This window comes from Ambystoma mexicanum, chromosome 7p (assembly GCF_040938575.1).
Source record: "Ambystoma mexicanum isolate Mex_15411 chromosome 7p, UKY_AmexF1_1, whole genome shotgun sequence".
In the NCBI taxonomy this organism is placed as follows: domain Eukaryota; kingdom Metazoa; phylum Chordata; class Amphibia; order Caudata; family Ambystomatidae; genus Ambystoma; species Ambystoma mexicanum.
This window is the reverse complement of record NC_090939.1, coordinates 977,478,060-977,504,105: the sequence shown is the minus strand read 5'-3', so window position 1 is coordinate 977,504,105 and position 26,046 is coordinate 977,478,060.

Here is a 26,046-nt window from a genome sequence, read left to right as displayed (position 1 = left end):
TTATTAACATTGGCGACGAGGATTGGGCCAAGGAGAAAAGGCCCCCAGCAGCAGCAATATTGATTACAGTTTGGATGCAACCGGACGGAGCGGCACACTACATGTGTAATAGCCGGCGAGAAACACGGCCGTTATCCTGGAGCGGAGTACGAATTTTGAGGAAAAAGTCAGTGCCTGGGAGTGAAGTGAACCACGAAGGAATCCTGGAGCAGAGCACGAATACTGAGGAGGTTGATTTGTGGTTTGTGATTTGCAACTACGAGAGACTGCGCTGACAACACCAGCAGAGGTCCCACCTGAGGTCACTCACTATTTGGATTGCCATTACCTTAATTACTCACTGTCTTGCCGTTACACACACGGCTGCGGCTTGCAGTTGTTTATCTTTGAATGGAACCCGGCTGTCAGGTGAACGAATAGTCGACCAAGCGAGCGAGGAATTCTTGGAATGTTGCAGCCTGGGGCCTTTCTCTTGGATGAACTAACTAAATAAATCCTCACTAAAGACAAGGATTGCAGTGAAGTGTGGTCATTTACTTATTAACAGGGTCCCCGTACAGGATGACCAAACAGAAGTTTGAAGGGGCTGAAGCCAACACCCTCCTGTGGTACCTCTCGGTAGGCAAACAGTAAGCATGGTAAAAGAAGATCCCATTGTCTTCTCTGAAGCTTCTCCAGAGCCCCAATCATGCTTTTTAACGTTCTGTTGAAACGTTCCACCAGACCATTGGTCTGGGGGTGGTATGCAGAAGAGAACTTGTAGGTGACCCCACATTCTTTCCACATAGCCTGCATATACTTTGACATAAAGTTGCTGCCACAATCTGACACAACTTCTTTAGGGAAGCCAACCCTAGTAAATATGCCAAGTAAAGCTTTTGCAACTGACTTGGCAGTTACATTTTTCAATGGGATGGCCTCAGGATATCTGGTTGCATGGTTGACCAGCACCAGGATAAACCTATTGCCCGAGGATGTTTGCGGGTCAAGGGGACCAACGATGTCGATCCCTACCCTTTCAAATGGTACCCCCACAACTGGGAGCGGTACCAACGGAGCTTGGATTGTCGAGCCAACCTTACCAGATAACTGGCAGGAGGCACAACTCCTGCAGTGACTTTCTACTTGCACCCCCATCTTGGGCCAGTAGAAGTGCATGGATAACCTTTGCTTGCTCCTCTTAATACCAAGGTGACCAGCAAGGAGCACTTCATGCGCCAACTGCAGGAGGAAGGGCCTAACAGCAAGGGGAACCACCAACCTCCTATGGTCTCCTTCTGTAGACTCTGTGGGCTCACTATACAGGAGTCCACCTTCCCAATAAATCCTATGCGTCCCAGGAGGTTCACCCTCAAGCTGGGAGCAGGCCTGTCTCCTTAGGCCTTCCAGAGATGGGCACTCACGTTGGCCTTTACTGAATTCGTCCCTATCAGGACCTCCTTCAACTAACAAGTCTTTTAGTTCAGGATGGTCGTTGGGGTCAAATACTTCAGGCATCGCCACCTCCTCGTCAGGCCCGGGCGATTGACCAACTTCCTCCACCGCAGTGGTAGGCGAGCTCGGGGGAATATTCTCTTTCCCTCGTCTTGACTTGTTGACTCCTTTCGCCTTGGGTTTCCCCTTCGGCTGGGGCGGCGTATTGGTCTTGGCCAATGCTGCCCGTGCTTGAGACCGTGTGTAGGGTCTTTCGGCAGTGTCTCCTACGAGCCCTAAAGCTCTGAGATCATTACCTAACAAGACCTTTCCCGGGACGTTTCTCTGAATGCTCACTGGAATCCTGACTGCTGTACCATTTAAAGTAAGATTTACAGGTATTACTGGGAACATACGGAGTGGGCCGTCAGCCAACTTAGTGGGCATCAGAGTAGCTCTGGCAACTTCCTCTGAGTCTACCAAGGTAGAATCCACTACAGTTCGACTGCACCCACTATCCCTAAGAGCTGGAGTATCTACTCCATTGATCAGCACACTGTCTTTAACCCTTTAAGTGCCAAGGACGAGGTATCTCGTCCTTGGAAGTGCACATGCAGTGCCAATGATGAGATAGCTCGTCCTTTTCGGCACCTTGTTTTGAGCGATCCCTGCAAAGCAGGGATCGCTCAAAACTGTAATCCAACCCCCGGGCTATGTGAGGGGGAGGTCCCCCCTCACTGCCCGGGGGTTGGATTTCCTTCAGTTTCACGCCGACGTGCGTGACGCACGTCGGCGTGAAACGGAAAGCAATTCCACCGCAGCAGCCATTTTCGGCTGCTGCGTTGGAGAGAGAAGGTGAATGCCCTTCTTGTTCCGCCTCGATCTCCGGCTGTATTTCAAGCCGGAGATCGAGGCGGGTATCGTTGGAAAGGGGAGATTCTCCCCTTTCCAACGGTACCCATTGTGTGACTTTGCTTCCCGCGGATCGGGCGCAGGGCGCCTCGATCCGCGGGCAGCAACGTCACGGATCAAACGAAGATCCTTTTGTGACGCGTGGGGGAGGGGGGGCTGCTTACTAGGTAAGCGGCCCCCTTCCCCCGTGGCCCCAAAGCATGGGGCCACAGCGCCAGGGACCCCTGGGGGCAGATGATCACTGCCCCCAGGGGTGGGGGAAAAAAAAAAAAAAAAATGTCGAGGGAAGGAGGGTGGTGGGTGGGGGTTTTGGGCCCTGGGGCCCACTGGGCCACCAGGGATTGACCTAAAAGTGGTGTCCCTGGAAAGGGGACTTTCTCCCCTTTCCAGGGACACCACTCATATGCCGCATTGCTGGTCACGGATCAGCGCAGAGCGCTGATCCGTGACCAGCAACCCACTGAACCACCATGGATCTGTTTGTGAGTTGGGGGGGAGGGGGGCTGCTTCAGGTAAGCAGCCCTCTCCCCCCCCGGCCCCCAAAGCATGGGGACACATGAAAATGAACCCTGGGGGCAGATGGCTGACCATCTGCCCCCAGGGAAATAATAAAAGAAAAAAAAAATAATAATCCGAGGGATGGGGGGAGGTGGGAGGGGGTTTGGGGTCCTGGGGCCCACTAGGCCACCAGGGATTGAGCAGAAAATGGTGTCCCTGGAAAGGGGACTTTCTCCCCTTTCCAAGGACACCACATATGAGGCATTGCTGGTCACGGATCGAGCCCCACCTCATGCAACCCTCCCTGGGGGCAGATATCTGCTCCTAGGAAGGGGCATCTGACCCCAGGGAGGGATGCATGAGGTGAGGCCCCCCTATCTGCGCCCAGGGAGGGTTGCATGAGGTGGGGCCCTCCATTTGGGGTGGGGGGGGGTTGAGGGCCACCCCCCGTTGCGGTACATCATGCGCTGCCAATTTAGGGTGGCCCTCAGCCCCCCTAAAAAGCAGCCTGTGGTTTTGTAATTTTTTTTTTGTTTACCCAACTTTGCTTGGTGCAGATGGCCACATTAGTGTGGCTATCTGCCCCCAGGGTGCCCAAACCCTACTGCCCCATCTATTGGGGGTCCAGCCCCACCTTTTGGGGTGGCCCTCTCCCCCATCACCCCAAATGGAGGTGGGGTGTACCTCACGCAGCCGTTTGGAGGAGGCCCAGGGAGGCCTGCATGAGGTGTGTCCCCCAGCCATTGGGGGTGGGGTGGGGGGGGCACCCCAAAAGCTGGGGCAGGACCCCCAATAGATGGGGCAGTAGGGTTTGGGCACCCTGGGAGCAGATAGCCACACTAATGGGCCCATCTGCACCAAGCAAAGTTCGGTAAACAAAAAAAAATATACAAAACCACAGGCTGCTTTTTAGGGGGGACTGAGGGCCACCCTAAATTGGCAGCGCATGATGTACCGCAACGGGGGGTGGCCCTCAACCCCCCCCCACCCCAAATGGAGGGCCCCACCTCATGCAACCCTCCCTGGGGGCAGATATCTGCTCCTAGGAAGGGGCATCTGACCCCAGGGAGGGATGCATGAGGTGGGCCCCCCCCTATCTGCCCCCAGGGAGGGTTGCATGAGGTGGGGCCCTCCATTTGGGGTGGGGGGGGTTGAGGGCCACCCCCCGTTGCGGTACATCATGCGCTGCCAATTTAGGGTGGCCCTCAGCCCCCCTAAAAAGCAGCCTGTGATTTTGTATATTTTTTTTTGTTTACCCAACTTGGCTTGGTGCAGATGGGCCCATTAGTGTGGCTATCTGCCCCCAGGGTGCCCAAACCCTACTGCCCCATCTATTGGGGGTTCTGCCCCACCTTTTGGGGTGGCCCTCTCCCCCCTCACCCCAAATGGAGGTGGGGTGTACCTCACGCAGCCGTTTGGAGGAGGCCCAAGGAGGCCTGCATGAGGTGTGTCCCCCAGCCATTGAGGGTGGGGTGGGGGGGCACCCCAAAAGCTGGGGCAGGACCCCCAATAGATGGGGCAGTAAGGTTTGGGCACCCTGGGGGCAGATAGCCACACTAATGGGCCCATCTGCACCAAGCCAAGTTGGGTAAACAAAAAAAAATATACAAAAACACAGGCTGCTTTTTAGGGGGGGCTGAGGGCCACCCTAAATTGGCAGCGCATGATGTACCGCAACGGGGGGTGGCCCTCAACCCCCCCCCACCCCAAATGGAGGGCCCCACCTCATGCAACCCTCCCTGGGGGCAGATATCTGCTCCTAGGAAGGGGCATCTGACCCCAGGGAGGGATGCATGAGGTGGGCCCCCCCCCTATCTGCCCCCAGGGAGGGTTGCATGAGGTGGGGTCCTCCATTTGGGGTGGGGGGGGTTGAGGGCCACCCCCCGTTGCGGTACATCATGCGCTGCCAATTTAGGGTGGCCCTCAGCCCCCCCTAAAAAGCAGCCTGTGATTTTGTATATTTTTTTTTGTTTACCCAACTTGGCTTGGTGCAGATGGGCCCATTAGTGTGGCTATCTGCCCCCAGGGTGCCCAAACCCTACTGCCCCATCTATTGGGGGTTCTGCCCCACCTTTTGGGGTGGCCCTCTCCCCCCTCACCCCAAATGGAGGTGGGGTGTACCTCACGCAGCCGTTTGGAGGAGGCCCAAGGAGGCCTGCATGAGGTGTGTCCCCCAGCCATTGAGGGTGGGGTGGGGGGGGCACCCCAAAAGCTGGGGCAGGACCCCCAATAGATGGGGCAGTAAGGTTTGGGCACCCTGGGGGCAGATAGCCACACTAATGGGCCCATCTGCACCAAGCCAAGTTGGGTAAACAAAAAAAAATATACAAAAACACAGGCTGCTTTTTAGGGGGGGCTGAGGGCCACCCTAAATTGGCAGCGCATGATGTACCGCAACGGGGGGTGGCCCTCAACCCCCCCCCACCCCAAATGGAGGGCCCCACCTCATGCAACCCTCCCTGGGGGCAGATATCTGCTCCTAGGAAGGGGCATCTGACCCCAGGGAGGGATGCATGAGGTGAGGCCCCCCCTATCTGTGCCCAGGGAGGGTTGCATGAGGTGGGGCCCTCCATTTGGGGTGGGGGGGGTTGAGGGCCACCCCCCGTTGCGGTACATCATGCGCTGCCAATTTAGGGTGGCCCTCAGCCCCCCCTAAAAAGCAGCCTTTGGTTTTGTAATTTTTTTTTTGTTTACCCAACTTTGCTTGGTGCAGATGGCCACATTAGTGTGGCTATCTGCCCCCAGGGTGCCCAAACCCTACTGCCCCATCTATTGGGGGTCCAGCCCCACCTTTTGGGGTGGCCCTCTCCCCCCTCACCCCAAATGGAGGTGGGGTGTACCTCACGCAGCCGTTTGGAGGAGGCCCAGGGAGGCCTGCATGAGGTGTGTCCCCCAGCCATTGGGGGTGGGGTGGGGGGGGCACCCCAAAAGCTGGGGCAGGACCCCCAATAGATGGGGCAGTAGGGTTTGGGCACCCTGGGGGCAGATAGCCACACTAATGGGCCCATCTGCACCAAGCAAAGTTCGGTAAACAAAAAAAAAATTACAAAACCACAGGCTGCTTTTTAGGGGGGGCTGAGGGCCACCCTAAATTGGCAGCGCATGATGTACCGCAACGGGGGGTGGCCCTCAACCCCCCCCACCCCAAATGGAGGGCCCCACCTCATGCAACCCTCCCTGGGGGCAGATATCTGCTCCTAGGAATGGGCATCTGACCCCAGGGAGGGATGCATGAGGTGCCCCCCCCTATCTGCCCCCAGGGAGGGTTGCATGAGGTGGGGCCCTCCATTTGGGGTGGGGGGGGTTGAGGGCCACCCCCCGTTGCGGTACATCATGCGCTGCCAATTTAGGGTGGCCCTCAGCCCCCCCTAAAAAGCAGCCTGTGGTTTTGTAATTATTTTTTTGTTTACCCAACTTTGCTTGGTGCAGATGGCCACATTAGTGTGGCTATCTGCCCCCAGGGTGCCCAAACCCTACTGCCCCATCTATTGGGGGTCCAGCCCCACCTTTTGGGGTGGCCCTCTCCCCCCTCACCCCAAATGGAGGTGGGGTGTACATCACGCAGCCGTTTGGAGGAGGCCCAGGGAGGCCTGCATGAGGTGTGTCCCCCAGCCATTTGGGGTGAGGGGGGAGAGGGCCCCCAAAAATGGTGGGACAGGCCCCCCCAGTGGGTGGGGCAGTAAGGTTTGGGCACCCCGGCGCCAGATTGGCACACCAATGTGACCCTCTGGACCAAGGGGAGTTGGGTTACCAAAGGAAAAAAATGAAAATGGTGGAACGCTTTTTAGGGGGGGCGGTGGGGCACCCCAAAGGGTCAGGGAATTTTCTAATGGGATGGGGCGTTGACCCCCTCCCCCCCACCCGCAATGGAGTGGGTGCCAAGTCATGCAGCCCTTCCTGGGACCAGATATCTGCTCCTAGGAACGGACGCCTGAGCCCAGGGAGGAGTGCAGGACAACCCCCCCCCCTATCTGCCCCCGGGGAGGGCTACATTTTGCTGGTGTGACCGTAGGTAACACATGTTCTTTGTTTTGTTTACAGCTTTTTCTACCCGAGCAGCTGCAACGTTATGTGAGTACTGTTTTTTATTATTCTATGGTTAGGGCCCACTGTCAGTGGGGTGGGTGAGACTGGGGCTGGATTGTTGGTGGTGTGGGTGGGAATGGCCCGTCTGGGCAGATCACCTCCAACTGTCCTGGAGTTGCGGCTGGGCTGCATTACAGCTTTTCCCTTCGGGGAGGTATTGGCACACTGCCGAGACTCCTTGGTGGGGAGAAGCTGTAACGCAGGGCAGCCAGGGCTCCAGCAAAGTCGGCGGTAATATCCCTGGCCTTGGGCACCCTTCTCCCATGTGGGTCTTTGCTGGTGGTTCTGGGTATTACATTCTGGGCCGATTTGCGTAAGTCAGACCTCTGTGGATTCCCACGGGTGTCCTCTTTTGGGAAATGCATGGGGTTCCCTGTTTCCCTTGCTGGCTGCGACACCCTAGGCCCAAATCTGTAGGTTGCCCACATGAACAAAATGGGCAGTGGCGAATGGCTTGGGGTTCCCAGTCGGTTACCCTTTTCCTTTTGCGCCCCCGGTAGGTGCACCCACACATGTGAGGTACCGTTTTCATCGGGACACGTGTGGGGACACGGGAAGGTAGGCCACGTGTTGTTGGCGGTGTGTTTCGGTGGGTGGCCAGAGCGAAATGTCTGAGAATTGTCTTCATTTCCGGCCAATTTCAGAGACATTTCCCTGTGTCCACTCACCGAAACACGTCGCCAACAGCAGATGTCATACCTTCTTGTGTTCCCACAGGTGTCCCGATGAAAAAGGTACCTCGCATGTGTGGGTGCACCTACCGGGGGCGCAAAAGGAAAAGGGTAACCCGCTGGTAACCCCAAGCCTTTCGCCACAGCACAATTTGTTCATGTGGGCAACCTACAGATTTGGGCCTAGGGTGTCCAAGCCGGCAAGGAAAACGGGGAACCCCATGCATTTCCCAAAAGAGGACACCCGTGGGAAAGCACAGAGGTCTGATTTGCGCGAAGCGGGCCAGAATTTATTACCCAGAACCCCAGACAAAGTGAACATTGTGTTTTTTCCCCACCAAATATCACACTTTGTCGGGGATTTGGCTAATAAAAACTGGGGCAATTTGCGCAAGGCAGACCTCTGTGGATTCCCACGGGTGTCCTCTTTTGGGAAATGCATGGGGTTCCCTGTTTCCCTTGCTGGCTGCGACACCTAGGCCCAAATCTGTAGGTTGCCCACATGAACAAAATGGGCAGTGGCGAATGGCTTGGGGTTCCCAGTCGGTTACCCTTTTCCTTTTGCGCCCCCGGTAGGTGCACCCACACATGTGAGGTACCATTTTCATCGGGACACCTGTGGGAACGCGGGACGGTAGGCCATGTGTTGTGGGGGGCGTGTTTCGATGGGTGCGGCGAGCGAAATGTGCGGAAAAAGCGTTTTTTTCCCCACATTTCCGATTTTGCAGGGCTGTCTGGGTAAAAAAATCTGGGGCGATGGGCGCAAATCACACCTCTGCGGATTCCCACGGGTGTCCTCTTTTCGAAAATGCATTGGGTTCCCTGTTTTCCTCGGTGGCTTGGACACCCGAGGCCCATATCTGTAAGTTGCGCCGGTCGGCAGAATGTCTGAGATTTCCCTCTGACAACAGACTTGGGGTTACTTGTGTTTTAGGCTTTCCCCTTGGCGGCCAGGTAGGTGCACCCACACATGTGAGGTACCGTTTTCATCGGGACACCTGTGGGAACGCGGGACGGTAGGCCATGTGTTGTGGGGGGCGTGTTTCGATGGGTGCGGCGAGCGAAATGTGCGGAAAAAGCGTTTTTTCCCCCACATTTCCGACTGCAGGGCTGTCTGGGTAAAAAAATCTGGGGCGATGGGCGCAAATCACACCTCTGCGGATTCCCACGGGTGTCCTCTTTTCGAAAATGCATGGGGTTCCCTGTTTTCCTCGGTGGCTTGGACACCCGAGGCCCATATCTGTAAGTTGCGCCGGTCGGCAGAATGGACAACAGACTTGGGGTTACTTGTGTTTTAGGCTTTCCCCTTGGCGGCCAGGTAGGTGCACCCACACATGTGAGGTACTGTTTTCATCGGGACACCTGTGGGAACGCGGGACGGTAGGCCATGTGTTGTGGGGGGCGTGTTTCAATGGGTGCGGCGAGCGAAATGTGTGGAAAAAGCGTTTTTTTCCCCACATTTCCGACTTTGCAGGGCTGTCTGGGTAAAAAAATCTGGGGCGATGGGCGCAAATCACACCTCTGCGGATTCCCATGGGTGTCCTCTTTTCGAAAATGCATGGGGTTCCCTGTTTTCCTCGGTGGCTTGGACACCCGAGGCCCATATCTGTAAGTTGCGCCGGTCGGCAGAATGTCTGAGATTTCCCTCTGACAACAGACTTGGGGTTACTTGTGTTTTAGGCTTTCCCCTTGGCGGCCAGGTAGGTGCACCCACACATGTGAGGTACCGTTTTCATCGGGACACCTGTGGGAACGCGGGACGGTAGGCCATGTGTTGTGGGGGGCGTGTTTCGATGGGTGCGGCGAGCGAAATGTGCGGAAAAAGTGTTTTTTCCCCCACATTTCCGACTGCAGGGCTGTCTGGGTAAAAAAATCTGGGGCGATGGGCGCAAATCACACCTCTGCGGATTCCCACGGGTGTCCTCTTTTCGAAAATGCATGGGGTTCCCTGTTTTCCTCGGTGGCTTGGACACCCGAGGCCCATATCTGTAAGTTGCGCCGGTCGGCAGAATGTCGGAGATTTCCCTCTGACAACAGACTTGGGGTTACTTGTGTTTTAGGCTTTCCCCTTGGCGGCCAGGTTGGTGCACCCACACATGTGAGGTACCGTTTTCATCGGGACACCTGTGGGAACGCGGGACGGTAGGCCATGTGTTGTGGGGGGCGTGTTTCGATGGGTGCGGCGAGCGAAATGTGCGGAAAAAGCGTTTTTTTCCCCACATTTCCGACTTTGCAGGGCTGTCTGGGTAAAAAAAATCTGGGGCGATGGGCGCAAATCACACCTCTGCGGATTCCCACGTGTGTCCTCTTTTCGAAAATGCATGGGGTTCCCTGTTTTCCTCGGTGGCTTGGACACCCGAGGCCCATATCTGTAAGTTGCGCCGGTCGGCAGAATGTCGGAGATTTCCCTCTGACAACAGACTTGGGGTTACTTGTGTTTTAGGCTTTCCCCTTGGCGGCCAGGTAGGTGCACCCACACATGTGAGGTACCGTTTTCATCGGGACACCTGTGGGAACGCGGGACGGTAGGCCATGTGTTGTGGGGGGCGTGTTTCGATGGGTGCGGCGAGCGAAATGTGCGGAAAAAGCGTTTTTTTCCCCACATTTCCGACTTTGCAGGGCTGTCTGGGTAAAAAAATCTGGGGCGATGGGCGCAAATCACACCTCTGCGGATTCCCACGGGTGTCCTCTTTTCGAAAATGCATGGGGTTCCCTGTTTTCCTCGGTGGCTTGGACACCCGAGGCCCATATCTGTAAGTTGCGCCGGTCGGCAGAATGTCTGAGATTTCCCTCTGACAACAGACTTGGGGTTACTTGTGTTTTAGGCTTTCCCCTTGGCGGCCAGGTAGGTGCACCCACACATGTGAGGTACCGTTTTCATCGGGACACCTGTGGGAACGCGGGACGGTAGGCCATGTGTTGTGGGGGGCGCGTTTCGATGGGTGCGGCGAGCAAAATGTGCGGAAAAAGCGTTTTTTTCCCCACATTTCCGACTTTGCAGGGCTGTCTGGGTAAAAAAATCTGGGGCGATGGGCGCAAATCACACCTCTGCGGATTCCCACGGGTGTCCTCTTTTCGAAAATGCATGGGGTTCCCTGTTTTCCTCGGTGGCTTGGACACCCGAGGCCCATATCTGTAAATTGCGCCGGTCGGCAGAATGGACAACAGACTTGGGGTTACTTGTGTTTTAGGCTTTCCCCTTGGCGGCCAGGTAGGTGCACCCACACATGTGAGGTACCGTTTACATCGGGACACCTGTGGGAACGGGGGACGGTAGGCCATGTGTTGTGGGGGGCGTGTTTCGATGGGTGCGGCGAGCGAAATGTGCGGAAAAAGCGGTTTTTTCCCCACATTTCTGACTTTGCAGGGCTGTCTGGGTAAAAAAATCTGGGGCGATGGGCGCAAATCACACCTCTGCGGATTCCCACGGGTGTCCTCTTTTCGAAAATGCATGGGGTTCCCTGTTTTGCTCGGTGGCTTGGACACCCGAGGCCCATATCTGTAAGTTGCGCCGGTCGGCAGAATGTCGGAGATTTCCCTCTGACAACAGACTTGGGGTTACTTGTGTTTTAGGCTTTCCCCTTGGCGGCTAGGTAGGTGCACCCACACATGTGAGGTACCGTTTTCATCGGGACACCTGTGGGAACGCGGGACGGTAGGCCATGTGTTGTGGGGGGCGCGTTTCGATGGGTGCGGCGAGCGAAATGTGCGGAAAAAGCATTTTTTTCCCCACATTTCCGACTTTGCAGGGCTGTCTGGGTAAAAAAATCTGGGGCGATGGGCACAAATCACACCTCTGCGGATTCCCACGGGTGTCCTCTTTTCGAAAATGCATGGGGTTCCCTGTTTTCCTCGGTGGCTTGGACACCCGAGGCCCATATCTGTAAGTTGCGCCGGTCGGCAGAATGTCGGAGATTTCCCTCTGACAACAGACTTGGGGTTACTTGTGTTTTAGGCTTTCCCCTTGGCGGCCAGGTAGGTGCACCCACACATGTGAGGTACCGTTTTCATCGGGACACCTGTGGGAACGCGGGACGGTAGGCCATGTGTTGTGGGGGGCGTGTTTCGATGGGTGCGGCGAGCGAAATGTGCGGAAAAAGCGTTTTTTTCCCCACATTTCCGACTTTGCAGGGCTGTCTGGGTAAAAAAATCTGGGGCGATGGGCGCAAATCACACCTCTGCGGATTCCCACGGGTGTCCTCTTTTCGAAAATGCATGGGGTTCCCTGTTTTCCTCGGTGGCTTGGACACCCGAGGCCCATATCTGTAAGTTGCGCCGGTCGGCAGAATGTCTGAGATTTCCCTCTGACAACAGACTTGGGGTTACTTGTGTTTTAGGCTTTCCCCTTGGCGGCCAGGTAGGTGCACCCACACATGTGAGGTACCGTTTTCATCGGGACACCTGTGGGAACGCGGAACGGTAGGCCATGTGTTGTGGGGGGCGCGTTTCGATGGGTGCGGCGAGCGAAATGTGCGGAAAAAGCGTTTTTTCCCCACATTTCCGACTTTGCAGGGCTGTCTGGGTAAAAAAATCTGGGGCGATGGGCGCAAATCACACCTCTGCGGATTCCCACGGGTGTCCTCTTTTCGAAAATGCATGGGGTTCCCTGTTTTCCTCGGTGGCTTGGACACCCGAGGCCCATATCTGTAAGTTGCGCCGGTCGGCAGAATGTCTGAGATTTCCCTCTGACAACAGACTTGGGGTTACTTGTGTTTTAGGCTTTCCCCTTGGCAGCCAGGTAGGTGCACCCACACATGTGAGGTACCGTTTTCATCGGGACACCTGTGGGAACGCGGGACGGTAGGCCATGTGTTGTGGGGGACGTGTTTCGATGGGTGCGGCGAGCGAAATGTGCGGAAAAAGCGTTTTTTCCCCCACATTTCCGACTTTGCAGGGCTGTCTGGGTAAAAAACTCTGGGGCGATGGGCGCAAATCACACCTCTGCGGATTCCCACGGGTGTCCTCTTTTCGAAAATGCATGGGGTTCCCTGTTTTCCTCGGTTGTTTGGACACCCGAGGCCCATATCTGTAAGTTGCGCCGGTCGGCAGAATGGACAACAGACTTGGGGTTACTTGTGTTTTAGGCTTTCCCCTTGGCGGCCAGGTAGGTGCACCCACACATGTGAGGTACCGTTTTCATCGGGACACCTCTGGGAACGCGGGACGGTAGGCCATGTGTTGTGGGGGGCGTGTTTCGATGGGTGCGGCGAGCGAAATGTGCGGAAAAAGCGTTTTTTTCCCCACATTTCCGACTTTGCAGGGCTGTATGGGTAAAAAAATCTGGGGCGATGGGCGCAAATCACACCTCTGCGGATTCCCACGGGTGTCCTCTTTTCGAAAATGCATGGGGTTCCCCGTTTTCCTCGGTGGCTTGGATACCCGAGGCCCATATCTGTATGATGTGAGAGTGTGACATTTCCGGTGTGAAAACAGACTTGGGGTTACTTGTGTTTTAGGCTTTCCCCTTGGCGGCCAGGTAGGTGCACCCACACATGTGAGGTACCTTTTTCATCGGGACACCTGTGGGAACGCGGGACGGTAGGCCATGTGTTGTTGGGGGCGTGTTTCGATGGGTGAGTCGAGCGAAATGTGAGGAAAATGCGTATTTTTTCCCAGATTTCGGACTTTGCGGGGGTGTCTGGGTAATAAATTCTCGGGCGATTTGGGCATATCATACCTCTGCGGATTCCCACGGGTGTCCTCTTTCCGGAAATGCATGGGGTTCCCTGTTTTCCTTGGTGGCTTGGACACCCGAGGCCCATATCTGTATGATGTGAGAGTGTGACATTTCCGGTGTGAAAACAGACTTGGGGTTACTTGTGTTTTAGGCTTTCCCCTTGGCGGCCAGGTAGGTGCACCCACACATGTGAGGTACCGTTTTCATCGGGACACCTGTGGGAACGCGGAACGGTAGGCCATGTGTTGTGGGGGGCGCGTTTCGATGGGTGCGGCGAGCGAAATGTGCGGAAAAAGCGTTTTTTTCCCCACATTTCCGACTTTGCAGGGCTGTCTGGGTAAAAAAATCTGGGGCGATGGGCGCAAATCACACCTCTGCGGATTCCCACGGGTGTCCTCTTTTCGAAAATGCATGGGGTTCCCTGTTTTCCTCGGTGGCTTGGACACCCGAGGCCCATATCTGTCAGTTGCGCCGGTCGGCAGAATGTCTGAGATTTCCCTCTGACAACAGACTTGGGGTTACTTGTGTTTTAGGCTTTCCCAATGGCGGCCAGGTAGGTGCACCCACACATGTGAGGTACCGTTTTCATCGGGACACCTGTGGGAACGCGGGACGGTAGGCCATGTGTTGTGGGGGGCGTGTTTCGATGGGTGCGGCGAGCGAAATGTGCGGAAAAAGCATTTTTTTCCCCACATTTCCGACTTTGCAGGGCTGTCTGGGTAAAAAACTCTGGGGCGATGGGCGCAAATCACACCTCTGCGGATTCCCACGGGTGTCCTCTTTTCGAAAATGCATGGGGTTCCCTGTTTTCCTCGGTGGCTTGGACACCCGAGGCCCATATCTGTAAGTTGCGCCGAATGACAACAGACTTGGGGTTACTTGTGTTTTAGGCTTTCCCCTTGGCGGCCAGGTAGGTGCACCCACACATGTGAGGTACCGTTTTCATCGGGACACCTGTGGGAACGCGGGACGGTAGGCCATGTGTTGTGGGGGGCGTGTTTCGATGGGTGCGGCGAGCGAAATGTGCGGAAAAAGCGTTTTTTTCCCCACATTTCCGACTTTGCAGGGCTGTCTGGGTAAAAAAATCTGGGGCGATGGGCGCAAATCACACCTCTGCGGATTCCCACGGGTGTCCTCTTTTCGAAAATGCATGGGGTTCCCCGTTTTCCTCGGTGGCTTGGACACCCGAGGCCCATATCTGTATGATGTGAGAGTGTGACATTTCCGGTGTGAAAACAGACTTGGGGTTACTTGTGTTTTAGGCTTTCCCCTTGGCGGCCAGGTAGGTGCACCCACACATGTGAGGTACCGTTTTCATCGGGACACCTGTGGGAACGCGGGACGGTAGGCCATGTGTTGTTGGGGGCGTGTTTCGATGGGTGAGTCGAGCGAAATGTGAGGAAAATGCGTATTTTTTCCCAGATTTCGGACTTTGCGGGGGTGTCTGGGTAATAAATTCTGGGGCGATTTGGGCATATCATACCTCTGCGGATTCCCACGGGTGTCCTCTTTCCGGAAATGCATGGGGTTCCCTGTTTTCCTTGGTGGGTTGGACACCCGAGGCCCATATCTGTATGATGTGAGAGTGTGACATTTCCGGTGTGAAAACAGACTTGGGGTTACTTGTGTTTTAGGCTTTCCCCTTGGCGGCCAGGTAGGTGCACCCACACATGTGAGGTACCGTTTTCATCGGGACACCTGTGGGAACGCGGAACGGTAGGCCATGTGTTGTGGGGGGCGCGTTTCGATGGGTGCGGCGAGCGAAATGTGCGGAAAAAGCGTTTTTTTCCCCACATTTCCGACTTTGCAGGGCTGTCTGGGTAAAAAAATCTGGGGCGATGGGCGCAAATCACACCTCTGCGGATTCCCACGGGTGTCCTCTTTTCGAAAATGCATGGGGTTCCCTGTTTTCCTCGGTGGCTTGGACACCCGAGGCCCATATCTGTAAGTTGCGCCGGTCGGCAGAATGTCTGAGATTTCCCTCTGACAACAGACTTGGGGTTACTTGTGTTTTAGGCTTTCCCCTTGGCGGCCAGGTAGGTGCACCCACACATGTGAGGTACCGTTTTCATCGGGACACCTGTGGGAACGCGGGACGGTAGGCCATGTGTTGTGGGGGGCGTGTTTCGATGGGTGCGGCGAGCGAAATGTGCGGAAAAAGCATTTTTTTCCCCACATTTCCGACTTTGCAGGGCTGTCTGGGTAAAAAACTCTGGGGCGATGGGCGCAAATCACACCTCTGCGGATTCCCACGGGTGTCCTCTTTTCGAAAATGCATGGGGTTCCCTGTTTTCCTCGGTGGCTTGGACACCCGAGGCCCATATCTGTAAGTTGCGCCGAATGACAACAGACTTGGGGTTACTTGTGTTTTAGGCTTTCCCCTTGGCGGCCAGGTAGGTGCACCCACACATGTGAGGTACCGTTTTCATCGGGACACCTGTGGGAACGCGGGACGGTAGGCCATGTGTTGTGGGGGGCGTGTTTCGATGGGTGCGGCGAGCGAAATGTGCGGAAAAAGCGTTTTTTTCCCCACATTTCCGACTTTGCAGGGCTGTCTGGGTAAAAAAATCTGGGGCGATGGGCGCAAATCACACCTCTGCGGATTCCCACGGGTGTCCTCTTTTCGAAAATGCATGGGGTTCCCCGTTTTCCTCGGTGGCTTGGACACCCGAGGCCCATATCTGTATGATGTGAGAGTGTGACATTTCCGGTGTGAAAACAGACTTGGGGTTACTTGTGTTTTAGGCTTTCCCCTTGGCGGCCAGGTAGGTGCACCCACACATGTGAGGTACCGTTTTCATCGGGACACCTGTGGGAACGCGGGACGGTAGGCCATGTGTTGTTGGGGGCGTGTTTCGATGGGTGAGTCGAGCGAAATGTGAGGAAAATGCATATTTTTTCCCAGATTTCGGACTTTGCGGGGGTGTATGGGTAATAAATTCTGGGGCGATTTGGGCATATCATACCTCTGCGGATTCCCACGGGTGTCCTCTTTCCGGAAATGCATGGGGTTCCCTGTTTTCCTTGGTGGCTTGGACACCCGAGGCCCATATCTGTATGATGTGAGAGTGTGACATTTCCTGTGTGAAAACAGACTTGGGGTTACTTGTGTTTTAGGCTTTCCCCTTGGCGGCCAGGTAGGTGCACCCACACATGTGAGGTACCGTTTTCATCGGGACACCTGTGGGAACGCGGAACGGTAGGCCATGTGTTGTGGGGGGCGCGTTTCGATGGGTGCGGCGAGCGAAATGTGCGGAAAAAGCGTTTTTTTCCCCACATTTCCGACTTTGCAGGGCTGTCTGGGTAAAAAAATCTGGGGCGATGGGCGCAAATCACACCTCTGCGGATTCCCACGGGTGTCCTCTTTTCGAAAATGCATGGGGTTCCCTGTTTTCCTCGGTGGCTTGGACACCCGAGGCCCATATCTGTAAGTTGCGCCGGTCGGCAGAATGTCTGAGATTTCCCTCTGACAACAGACTTGGGGTTACTTGTGTTTTAGGCTTTCCCCTTGGCGGCCAGGTAGGTGCACCCACACATGTGAGGTACCGTTTTCATCGGGACACCTGTGGGAACGCGGGACGGTAGGCCATGTGTTGTGGGGGGCGCGTTTCGATGGGTGCGGCGAGCAAAATGTGCGGAAAAAGCGTTTTTTTCCCCACATTTCCGACTTTGCAGGGCTGTCTGGGTAAAAAAATCTGGGGCGATGGGCGCAAATCACACCTCTGCGGATTCCCACGGGTGTCCTCTTTTCGAAAATGCATGGGGTTCCCTGTTTTCCTCGGTGGCTTGGACACCCGAGGCCCATATCTGTAAGTTGCGCCGGTCGGCAGAATGGACAACAGACTTGGGGTTACTTGTGTTTTAGGCTTTCCCCTTGGCGGCCAGGTAGGTGCACCCACACATGTGAGGTACCGTTTACATCGGGACACCTGTGGGAACGGGGGACGGTAGGCCATGTGTTGTGGGGGGCGTGTTTCGATGGGTGCGGCGAGCGAAATGTGCGGAAAAAGCGGTTTTTTCCCCACATTTCTGACTTTGCAGGGCTGTCTGGGTAAAAAAATCTGGGGCGATGGGCGCAAATCACACCTCTGCGGATTCCCACGGGTGTCCTCTTTTCGAAAATGCATGGGGTTCCCTGTTTTCCTCGGTGGCTTGGACACCCGAGGCCCATATCTGTAAGTTGCGCCGGTCGGCAGAATGTCGGAGATTTCCCTCTGACAACAGACTTGGGGTTACTTGTGTTTTAGGCTTTCCCCTTGGCGGCTAGGTAGGTGCACCCACACATGTGAGGTACCGTTTTCATCGGGACACCTGTGGGAACGCGGGACGGTAGGCCATGTGTTGTGGGGGGCGCGTTTCGATGGGTGCGGCGAGCGAAATGTGCGGAAAAAGCATTTTTTTCCCCACATTTCCGACTTTGCAGGGCTGTCTGGGTAAAAAAATCTGGGGCGATGGGCACAAATCACACCTCTGCGGATTCCCACGGGTGTCCTCTTTTCGAAAATGCATGGGGTTCCCTGTTTTCCTCGGTGGCTTGGACACCCGAGGCCCATATCTGTAAGTTGCGCCGGTCGGCAGAATGTCGGAGATTTCCCTCTGACAACAGACTTGGGGTTACTTGTGTTTTAGGCTTTCCCCTTGGCGGCCAGGTAGGTGCACCCACACATGTGAGGTACCGTTTTCATCGGGACACCTGTGGGAACGCGGGACGGTAGGCCATGTGTTGTGGGGGGCGTGTTTCGATGGGTGCGGCGAGCGAAATGTGCGGAAAAAGTGTTTTTTTCCCCACATTTCCGACTTTGCAGGGCTGTCTGGGTAAAAAAATCTGGGGCGATGGGCGCAAATCACACCTCTGCGGATTCCCACGGGTGTCCTCTTTTCGAAAATGCATGGGGTTCCCTGTTTTCCTCGGTGGCTTGGACACCCGAGGCCCATATCTGTAAGTTGCGCCGGTCGGCAGAATGTCTGAGATTTCCCTCTGACAACAGACTTGGGGTTACTTGTGTTTTAGGCTTTCCCCTTGGCGGCCAGGTAGGTGCACCCACACATGTGAGGTACCGTTTTCATCGGGACACCTGTGGGAACGCGGAACGGTAGGCCATGTGTTGTGGGGGGCGCGTTTCGATGGGTGCGGCGAGCGAAATGTGCGGAAAAAGCGTTTTTTCCCCACATTTCCGACTTTGCAGGGCTGTCTGGGTAAAAAAATCTGGGGCGATGGGCGCAAATCACACCTCTGCGGATTCCCACGGGTGTCCTCTTTTCGAAAATGCATGGGGTTCCCTGTTTTCCTCGGTGGCTTGGACACCCGAGGCCCATATCTGTAAGTTGCGCCGGTCGGCAGAATGTCTGAGATTTCCCTCTGACAACAGACTTGGGGTTACTTGTGTTTTAGGCTTTCCCCTTGGCAGCCAGGTAGGTGCACCCACACATGTGAGGTACCGTTTTCATCGGGACACCTGTGGGAACGCGGGACGGTAGGCCATGTGTTGTGGGGGACGTGTTTCGATGGGTGCGGCGAGCGAAATGTGCGGAAAAAGCGTTTTTTTCCCCACATTTCCGACTTTGCAGGGCTGTCTGGGTAAAAAACTCTGGGGCGATGGGCGCAAATCACACCTCTGCGGATTCCCACGGGTGTCCTCTTTTCGAAAATGCATGGGGTTCCCTGTTTTCCTCGGTTGTTTGGACACCCGAGGCCCATATCTGTAAGTTGCGCCGGTCGGCAGAATGGACAACAGACTTGGGGTTACTTGTGTTTTAGGCTTTCCCCTTGGCGGCCAGGTAGGTGCACCCACACATGTGAGGTACCGTTTTCATCGGGACACCTGTGGGAACGCGGGACGGTAGGCCATGTGTTGTGGGGGGCGTGTTTCGATGGGTGCGGCGAGCGAAATGTGCGGAAAAAGCATTTTTTTCACCACATTTCCGACTTTGCAGGGCTGTCTGGGTAAAAAAATCTGGGGCGATGGGCGCAAATCACACCTCTGCGGATTCCCACGGGTGTCCTCTTTTCGAAAATGCATGGGGTTCCCCATTTTCCTCAGTGGCTTGGATACCCGAGGCCCATATCTGTATGATGTGAGAGTGTGACATTTCCGGTGTGAAAACAGACTTGGGGTTACTTGTGTTTTAGGCTTTCCCCTTGGCGGCCAGGTAGGTGCACCCACACATGTGAGGTACCTTTTTCATCGGGACACCTGTGGGAACGCGGGACGGTAGGCCATGTGTTGTTGGGGGCGTGTTTCGATGGGTGAGTCGAGCGAAATGTGAGGAAAATGCGTATTTTTTCCCAGATTTCGGACTTTGCGGGGGTGTCTGGGTAATAAATTCTGGGGCGATTTGGGCATATCATACCTCTGCGGATTCCCACGGGTGTCCTCTTTCCGGAAATGCATGGGGTTCCCTGTTTTCCTTGGTGGCTTGGACACCCGAGGCCCATATCTGTATGATGTGAGAGTGTGACATTTCCGGTGTGAAAACAGACTTGGGGTTACTTGTGTTTTAGGCTTTCCCCTTGGCGGCCAGGTAGGTGCACCCACACATGTGAGGTACCGTTTTCATCGGGACACCTGTGGGAACGCGGAACGGTAGGCCATGTGTTGTGGGGGGCGCGTTTCGATGGGTGCGGCGAGCGAAATGTGCGGAAAAAGCGTTTTTTTCCCCACATTTCCGACTTTGCAGGGCTGTCTGGGTAAAAAAATCTGGGGCGATGGGCGCAAATCACACCTCTGCGGATTCCCACGGGTGTCCTCTTTTCGAAAATGCATGGGGTTCCCTGTTTTCCTCGGTGGCTTGGACACCCGAGGCCCATATCTGTAAGTTGCGCCGGTCGGCAGAATGGACAACAGACTTGGGGTTACTTGTGTTTTAGGCTTTCCCCTTGGCGGCCAGGTAGGTGCACCCACACATGTGAGGTACCGTTTACATCGGGACACCTGTGGGAACGGGGGACGGTAGGCCATGTGTTGTGGGGGGCGTGTTTCGATGGGTGCGGCGAGCGAAATGTGCGGAAAAAGCGGTTTTTTCCCCACATTTCTGACTTTGCAGGGCTGTCTGGGTAAAAAAATCTGGGGCGATGGGCGCAAATCACACCTCTGCGGATTCCCACGGGTGTCCTCTTTTCGAAAATGCATGGGGTTCCCTGTTTTCCTCGGTGGCTTGGACACCCGAGGCCCATATCTGTAAGTTGCGCCGGTCGGCAGAATGTCGGAGATTTCCCTCTGACAACAGACTTGGGGTTACTTGTGTTTTAGGCTTTCCCCTTGGCGGCTAGGTAGGTGCACCCACACATGTGAGGTACCGTTTTCATCGGGACACCTGTGGGAACGCGGGACGGTAGGCCATGTGTTGTGGGGGGCGTGTTTCGATGGGTGCGGCGAGCGAAATGTGCGGAAAAAGCATTTTTTTCCCCACATTTCCGACTTTGCAGGGCTGTCTGGGTAAAAAACTCTGGGGCGATGGGCGCAAATCACACCTCTGCGGATTCCCACGGGTGTCCTCTTTTCGAAAATGCATGGGGTTCCCTGTTTTCCTCGGTGGCTTGGACACCCGAGGCCCATATCTGTAAGTTGCGCCGAATGACAACAGACTTGGGGTTACTTGTGTTTTAGGCTTTCCCCTTGGCGGCCAGGTAGGTGCACCCACACATGTGAGGTACCGTTTTCATCGGGACACCTGTGGGAACGCGGGACGGTAGGCCATGTGTTGTGGGGGGCGTGTTTCGATGGGTGCGGCGAGCGAAATGTGAGGAAAATGCGTATTTTTTCCCAGATTTCGGACTTTGCGGGGGTGTCTGGGTAATAAATTCTGGGGCGATTTGGGCATATCATACCTCTGCGGATTCCCACGGGTGTCCTCTTTCCGGAAATGCATGGGGTTCCCTGTTTTCCTTGGTGGCTTGGACACCCGAGGCCCATATCTGTATGATGTGAGAGTGTGACATTTCCGGTGTGAAAACAGACTTGGGGTTACTTGTGTTTTAGGCTTTCCCCTTGGCGGCCAGGTAGGTGCACCCACACATGTGAGGTACCGTTTTCATCGGGACACCTGTGGGAACGCGGAACGGTAGGCCATGTGTTGTGGGGGGCGCGTTTCGATGGGTGCGGCGAGCGAAATGTGCGGAAAAAGCGTTTTTTTCCCCACATTTCCGACTTTGCAGGGCTGTCTGGGTAAAAAAATCTGGGGCGATGGGCGCAAATCACACCTCTGCGGATTCCCACGGGTGTCCTCTTTTCGAAAATGCATGGGGTTCACTGTTTTCCTCGGTGGCTTGGACACCCGAGGCCCATATCTGTAAGTTGCGCCGGTCGGCAGAATGGACAACAGACTTGGGGTTACTTGTGTTTTAGGCTTTCCCCTTGGCGGCCAGGTAGGTGCACCCACACATGTGAGGTACCGTTTACATCGGGACACCTGTGGGAACGGGGGACGGTAGGCCATGTGTTGTGGGGGGCGTGTTTCGATGGGTGCGGCGAGCGAAATGTGCGGAAAAAGCGGTTTTTTCCCCACATTTCTGACTTTGCAGGGCTGTCTGGGTAAAAAAATCTGGGGCGATGGGCGCAAATCACACCTCTGCGGATTCCCACGGGTGTCCTCTTTTCGAAAATGCATGGGGTTCCCTGTTTTCCTCGGTGGCTTGGACACCCGAGGCCCATATCTGTAAGTTGCGCCGGTCGGCAGAATGTCGGAGATTTCCCTCTGACAACAGACTTGGGGTTACTTGTGTTTTAGGCTTTCCCCTTGGCGGCTAGGTAGGTGCACCCACACATGTGAGGTACCGTTTTCATCGGGACACCTGTGGGAACGCGGGACGGTAGGCCATGTGTTGTGGGGGGCGTGTTTCGATGGGTGCGGCGAGCGAAATGTGCGGAAAAAGCATTTTTTTCCCCACATTTCCGACTTTGCAGGGCTGTCTGGGTAAAAAACTCTGGGGCGATGGGCGCAAATCACACCTCTGCGGATTCCCACGGGTGTCCTCTTTTCGAAAATGCATGGGGTTCCCTGTTTTCCTCGGTGGCTTGGACACCCGAGGCCCATATCTGTAAGTTGCGCCGAATGACAACAGACTTGGGGTTACTTGTGTTTTAGGCTTTCCCCTTGGCGGCCAGGTAGGTGCACCCACACATGTGAGGTACCGTTTTCATCGGGACACCTGTGGGAACGCGGGACGGTAGGCCATGTGTTGTGGGGGGCGTGTTTCGATGGGTGCGGCGAGCGAAATGTGCGGAAAAAGCGTTTTTTTCCCCACATTTCCGACTTTGCAGGGCTGTCTGGGTAAAAAAATCTGGGGCGATGGGCGCAAATCACACCTCTGCGGATTCCCACGGGTGTCCTCTTTTCGAAAATGCATGGGGTTCCCCGTTTTCCTCGGTGGCTTGGACACCCGAGGCCCATATCTGTATGATGTGAGAGTGTGACATTTCCGGTGTGAAAACAGACTTGGGGTTACTTGTGTTTTAGGCTTTCCCCTTGGCGGCCAGGTAGGTGCACCCACACATGTGAGGTACCGTTTTCATCGGGACACCTGTGGGAACGCGGGACGGTAGGCCATGTGTTGTTGGGGGCGTGTTTCGATGGGTGAGTCGAGCGAAATGTGAGGAAAATGCATATTTTTTCCCAGATTTCGGACTTTGCGGGGGTGTATGGGTAATAAATTCTGGGGCGATTTGGGCATATCATACCTCTGCGGATTCCCACGGGTGTCCTCTTTCCGGAAATGCATGGGGTTCCCTGTTTTCCTTGGTGGCTTGGACACCCGAGGCCCATATCTGTATGATGTGAGAGTGTGACATTTCCGGTGTGAAAACAGACTTGGGGTTACTTGTGTTTTAGGCTTTCCCCTTGGCGGCCAGGTAGGTGCACCCACACATGTGAGGTACCGTTTTCATCGGGACACCTGTGGGAACGCGGAACGGTAGGCCATGTGTTGTGGGGGGCGCGTTTCGATGGGTGCGGCGAGCGAAATGTGCGGAAAAAGCGTTTTTTTCCCCACATTTCCGACTTTGCAGGGCTGTCTGGGTAAAAAAATCTGGGGCGATGGGCGCAAATCACACCTCTGCGGATTCCCACGGGTGTCCTCTTTTCGAAAATGCATGGGGTTCCCTGTTTTCCTCGGTGGCTTGGACACCCGAGGCCCATATCTGTAAGTTGCGCCGGTCGGCAGAATGTCTGAGATTTCCCTCTGACAACAGACTTGGGGTTACTTGTGTTTTAGGCTTTCCCCTTGGCGGCCAGGTAGGTGCACCCACACATGTGAGGTACCGTTTTCATCGGGACTCCTGTGGGAACGCGGGACGGTAGGCCATGTGTTGTGGGGGGCGTGTTTCGATGGGTGCGGCGAGCGAAATGTGCGGAAAAAGCGTTTTTTTCCCCACATTTCCGACTTTGCAGGGCTGTCTGGGTAAAAAACTCTGGGGCGATGGGCGCAAATCACACCTCTGCGGATTCCCACGGGTGTCCTCTTTTCGAAAATGCATGGGGTTCCCTGTTTTCCTCGGTGGCTTGGACACCCGAGGCCCATATCTGTAAGTTGCGCCGGTCGGCAGAATGGACAACAGACTTGGGGTTACTTGTGTTTTAGGCTTTCCCCTTGGCGGCCAGGTAGGTGCACCCACACATGTGAGGTACCGTTTTCATTGGGACACCTGTGGGAACGCGGGACGGTAGGCCATGTGTTGTGGGGGGCATGTTTCGATGGGTGTGGCGAGCGAAATGTGCGGAAAAAGCGTTTTTTTCCCCACATTTCCGACTTTGGAGGGCTGTCTGGGTAAAAAAATCTGGGGCGATGGGCGCAAATCACACCTCTGCGGATTCCCACGGGTGTCCTCTTTTCGAAAATGCATGGGGTTCCCTGTTTTCCTTGGTGGCTTGGACACCCGAGGCCCATATCTGTAAGTTGCGCCGGTCGGCAGAATGTCTGAGATTTCCCTCTGACAACAGACTTGGGGTTACTTGTGTTTTAGGCTTTCCCCTTGGCGGCCAGGTAGGTGCACCCACACATGTGAGGTACCGTTTTCATCGGGACACCTGTGGGAACGCGGGACGGTAGGCCATGTGTTGTGGGGGGCGTGTTTCGATGGGTGCGGCGAGCGAAATGTGCGGAAAAAGTGTTTTTTTCCCCACATTTCCGACTTTGCAGGGCTGTCTGGGTAAAAAAATCTGGGGCGATGGGCGCAAATCACACCTCTGCGGATTCCCACGGGTGTCCTCTTTTCGAAAATGCATGGGGTTCCCTGTTTTCCTCGGTGGCTTGGACACCCGAGGCCCATATCTGTAAGTTGCGCCGGTCGGCAGAATGTCTGAGATTTCCCTCTGACAACAGACTTGGGGTTACTTGTGTTTTAGGCTTTCCCCTTGGCAGCCAGGTAGGTGCACCCACACATGTGAGGTACCGTTTTCATCGGGACACCTGTGGGAACGCGGGACGGTAGGCCATGTGTTGTGGGGGACGTGTTTCGATGGGTGCGGCGAGCGAAATGTGCGGAAAAAGCGTTTTTTTCCCCACATTTCCGACTTTGCAGGGCTGTCTGGGTAAAAAACTCTGGGGCGATGGGCGCAAATCACACCTCTGCGGATTCCCACGGGTGTCCTCTTTTCGAAAATGCATGGGGTTCCCTGTTTTCCTCGGTTGTTTGGACACCCGAGGCCCATATCTGTAAGTTGCGCCGGTCGGCAGAATGGACAACAGACTTGGGGTTACTTGTGTTTTAGGCTTTCCCCTTGGCGGCCAGGTAGGTGCACCCACACATGTGAGGTACCGTTTTCATCGGGACACCTGTGGAAACGCGGGACGGTAGGCCATGTGTTGTGGGGGGCGTGTTTCGATGGGTGCGGCGAGCGAAATGTGCGGAAAAAGCGTTTTTTTCCCCACATTTCCGACTTTGCAGGGCTGTCTGGGTAAAAAAATCTGGGGCGATGGGCGCAAATCACACCTCTGCGGATTCCCACGGGTGTCCTCTTTTCGAAAATGCATGGGGTTCCCCGTTTTCCTCGGTGGCTTGGATACCCGAGGCCCATATCTGTATGATGTGAGAGTGTGACATTTCCGGTGTGAAAACAGACTTGGGGTTACTTGTGTTTTAGGCTTTCCCCTTGGCGGCCAGGTAGGTGCACCCACACATGTGAGGTACCTTTTTCATCGGGACACCTGTGGGAACGCGGGACGGTAGGCCATGTGTTGTTGGGGGCGTGTTTCGATGGGTGAGTCGAGCGAAATGTGAGGAAAATGCGTATTTTTTCCCAGATTTCGGACTTTGCGGGGGTGTCTGGGTAATAAATTCTGGGGCGATTTGGGCATATCATACCTCTGCGGATTCCCACAGGTGTCCTCTTTCCGGAAATGCATGGGGTTCCCTGTTTTCCTTGGTGGCTTGGACACCCGAGGCCCATATCTGTATGATGTGAGAGTGTGACATTTCCGGTGTGAAAACAGACTTGGGGTTACTTGTGTTTTAGGCTTTCCCCTTGGCGGCCAGGTAGGTGCACCCACACATGTGAGGTACCGTTTTCATCGGGACACCTGTGGGAACGCGGAACGGTAGGCCATGTGTTGTGGGGGGCGCGTTTCGATGGGTGCGACGAGCGAAATGTGCGGAAAAAGCGTTTTTTTCCCCACATTTCCGACTTTGCAGGGCTGTCTGGGTAAAAAAATCTGGGGCGATGGGCGCAAATCACACCTCTGCGGATTCCCACGGGTGTCCTCTTTTCGAAAATGCATGGGGTTCCCTGTTTTCCTCGGTGGCTTGGACACCCGAGGCCCATATCTGTAAGTTGCGCCGGTCGGCAGAATGTCTG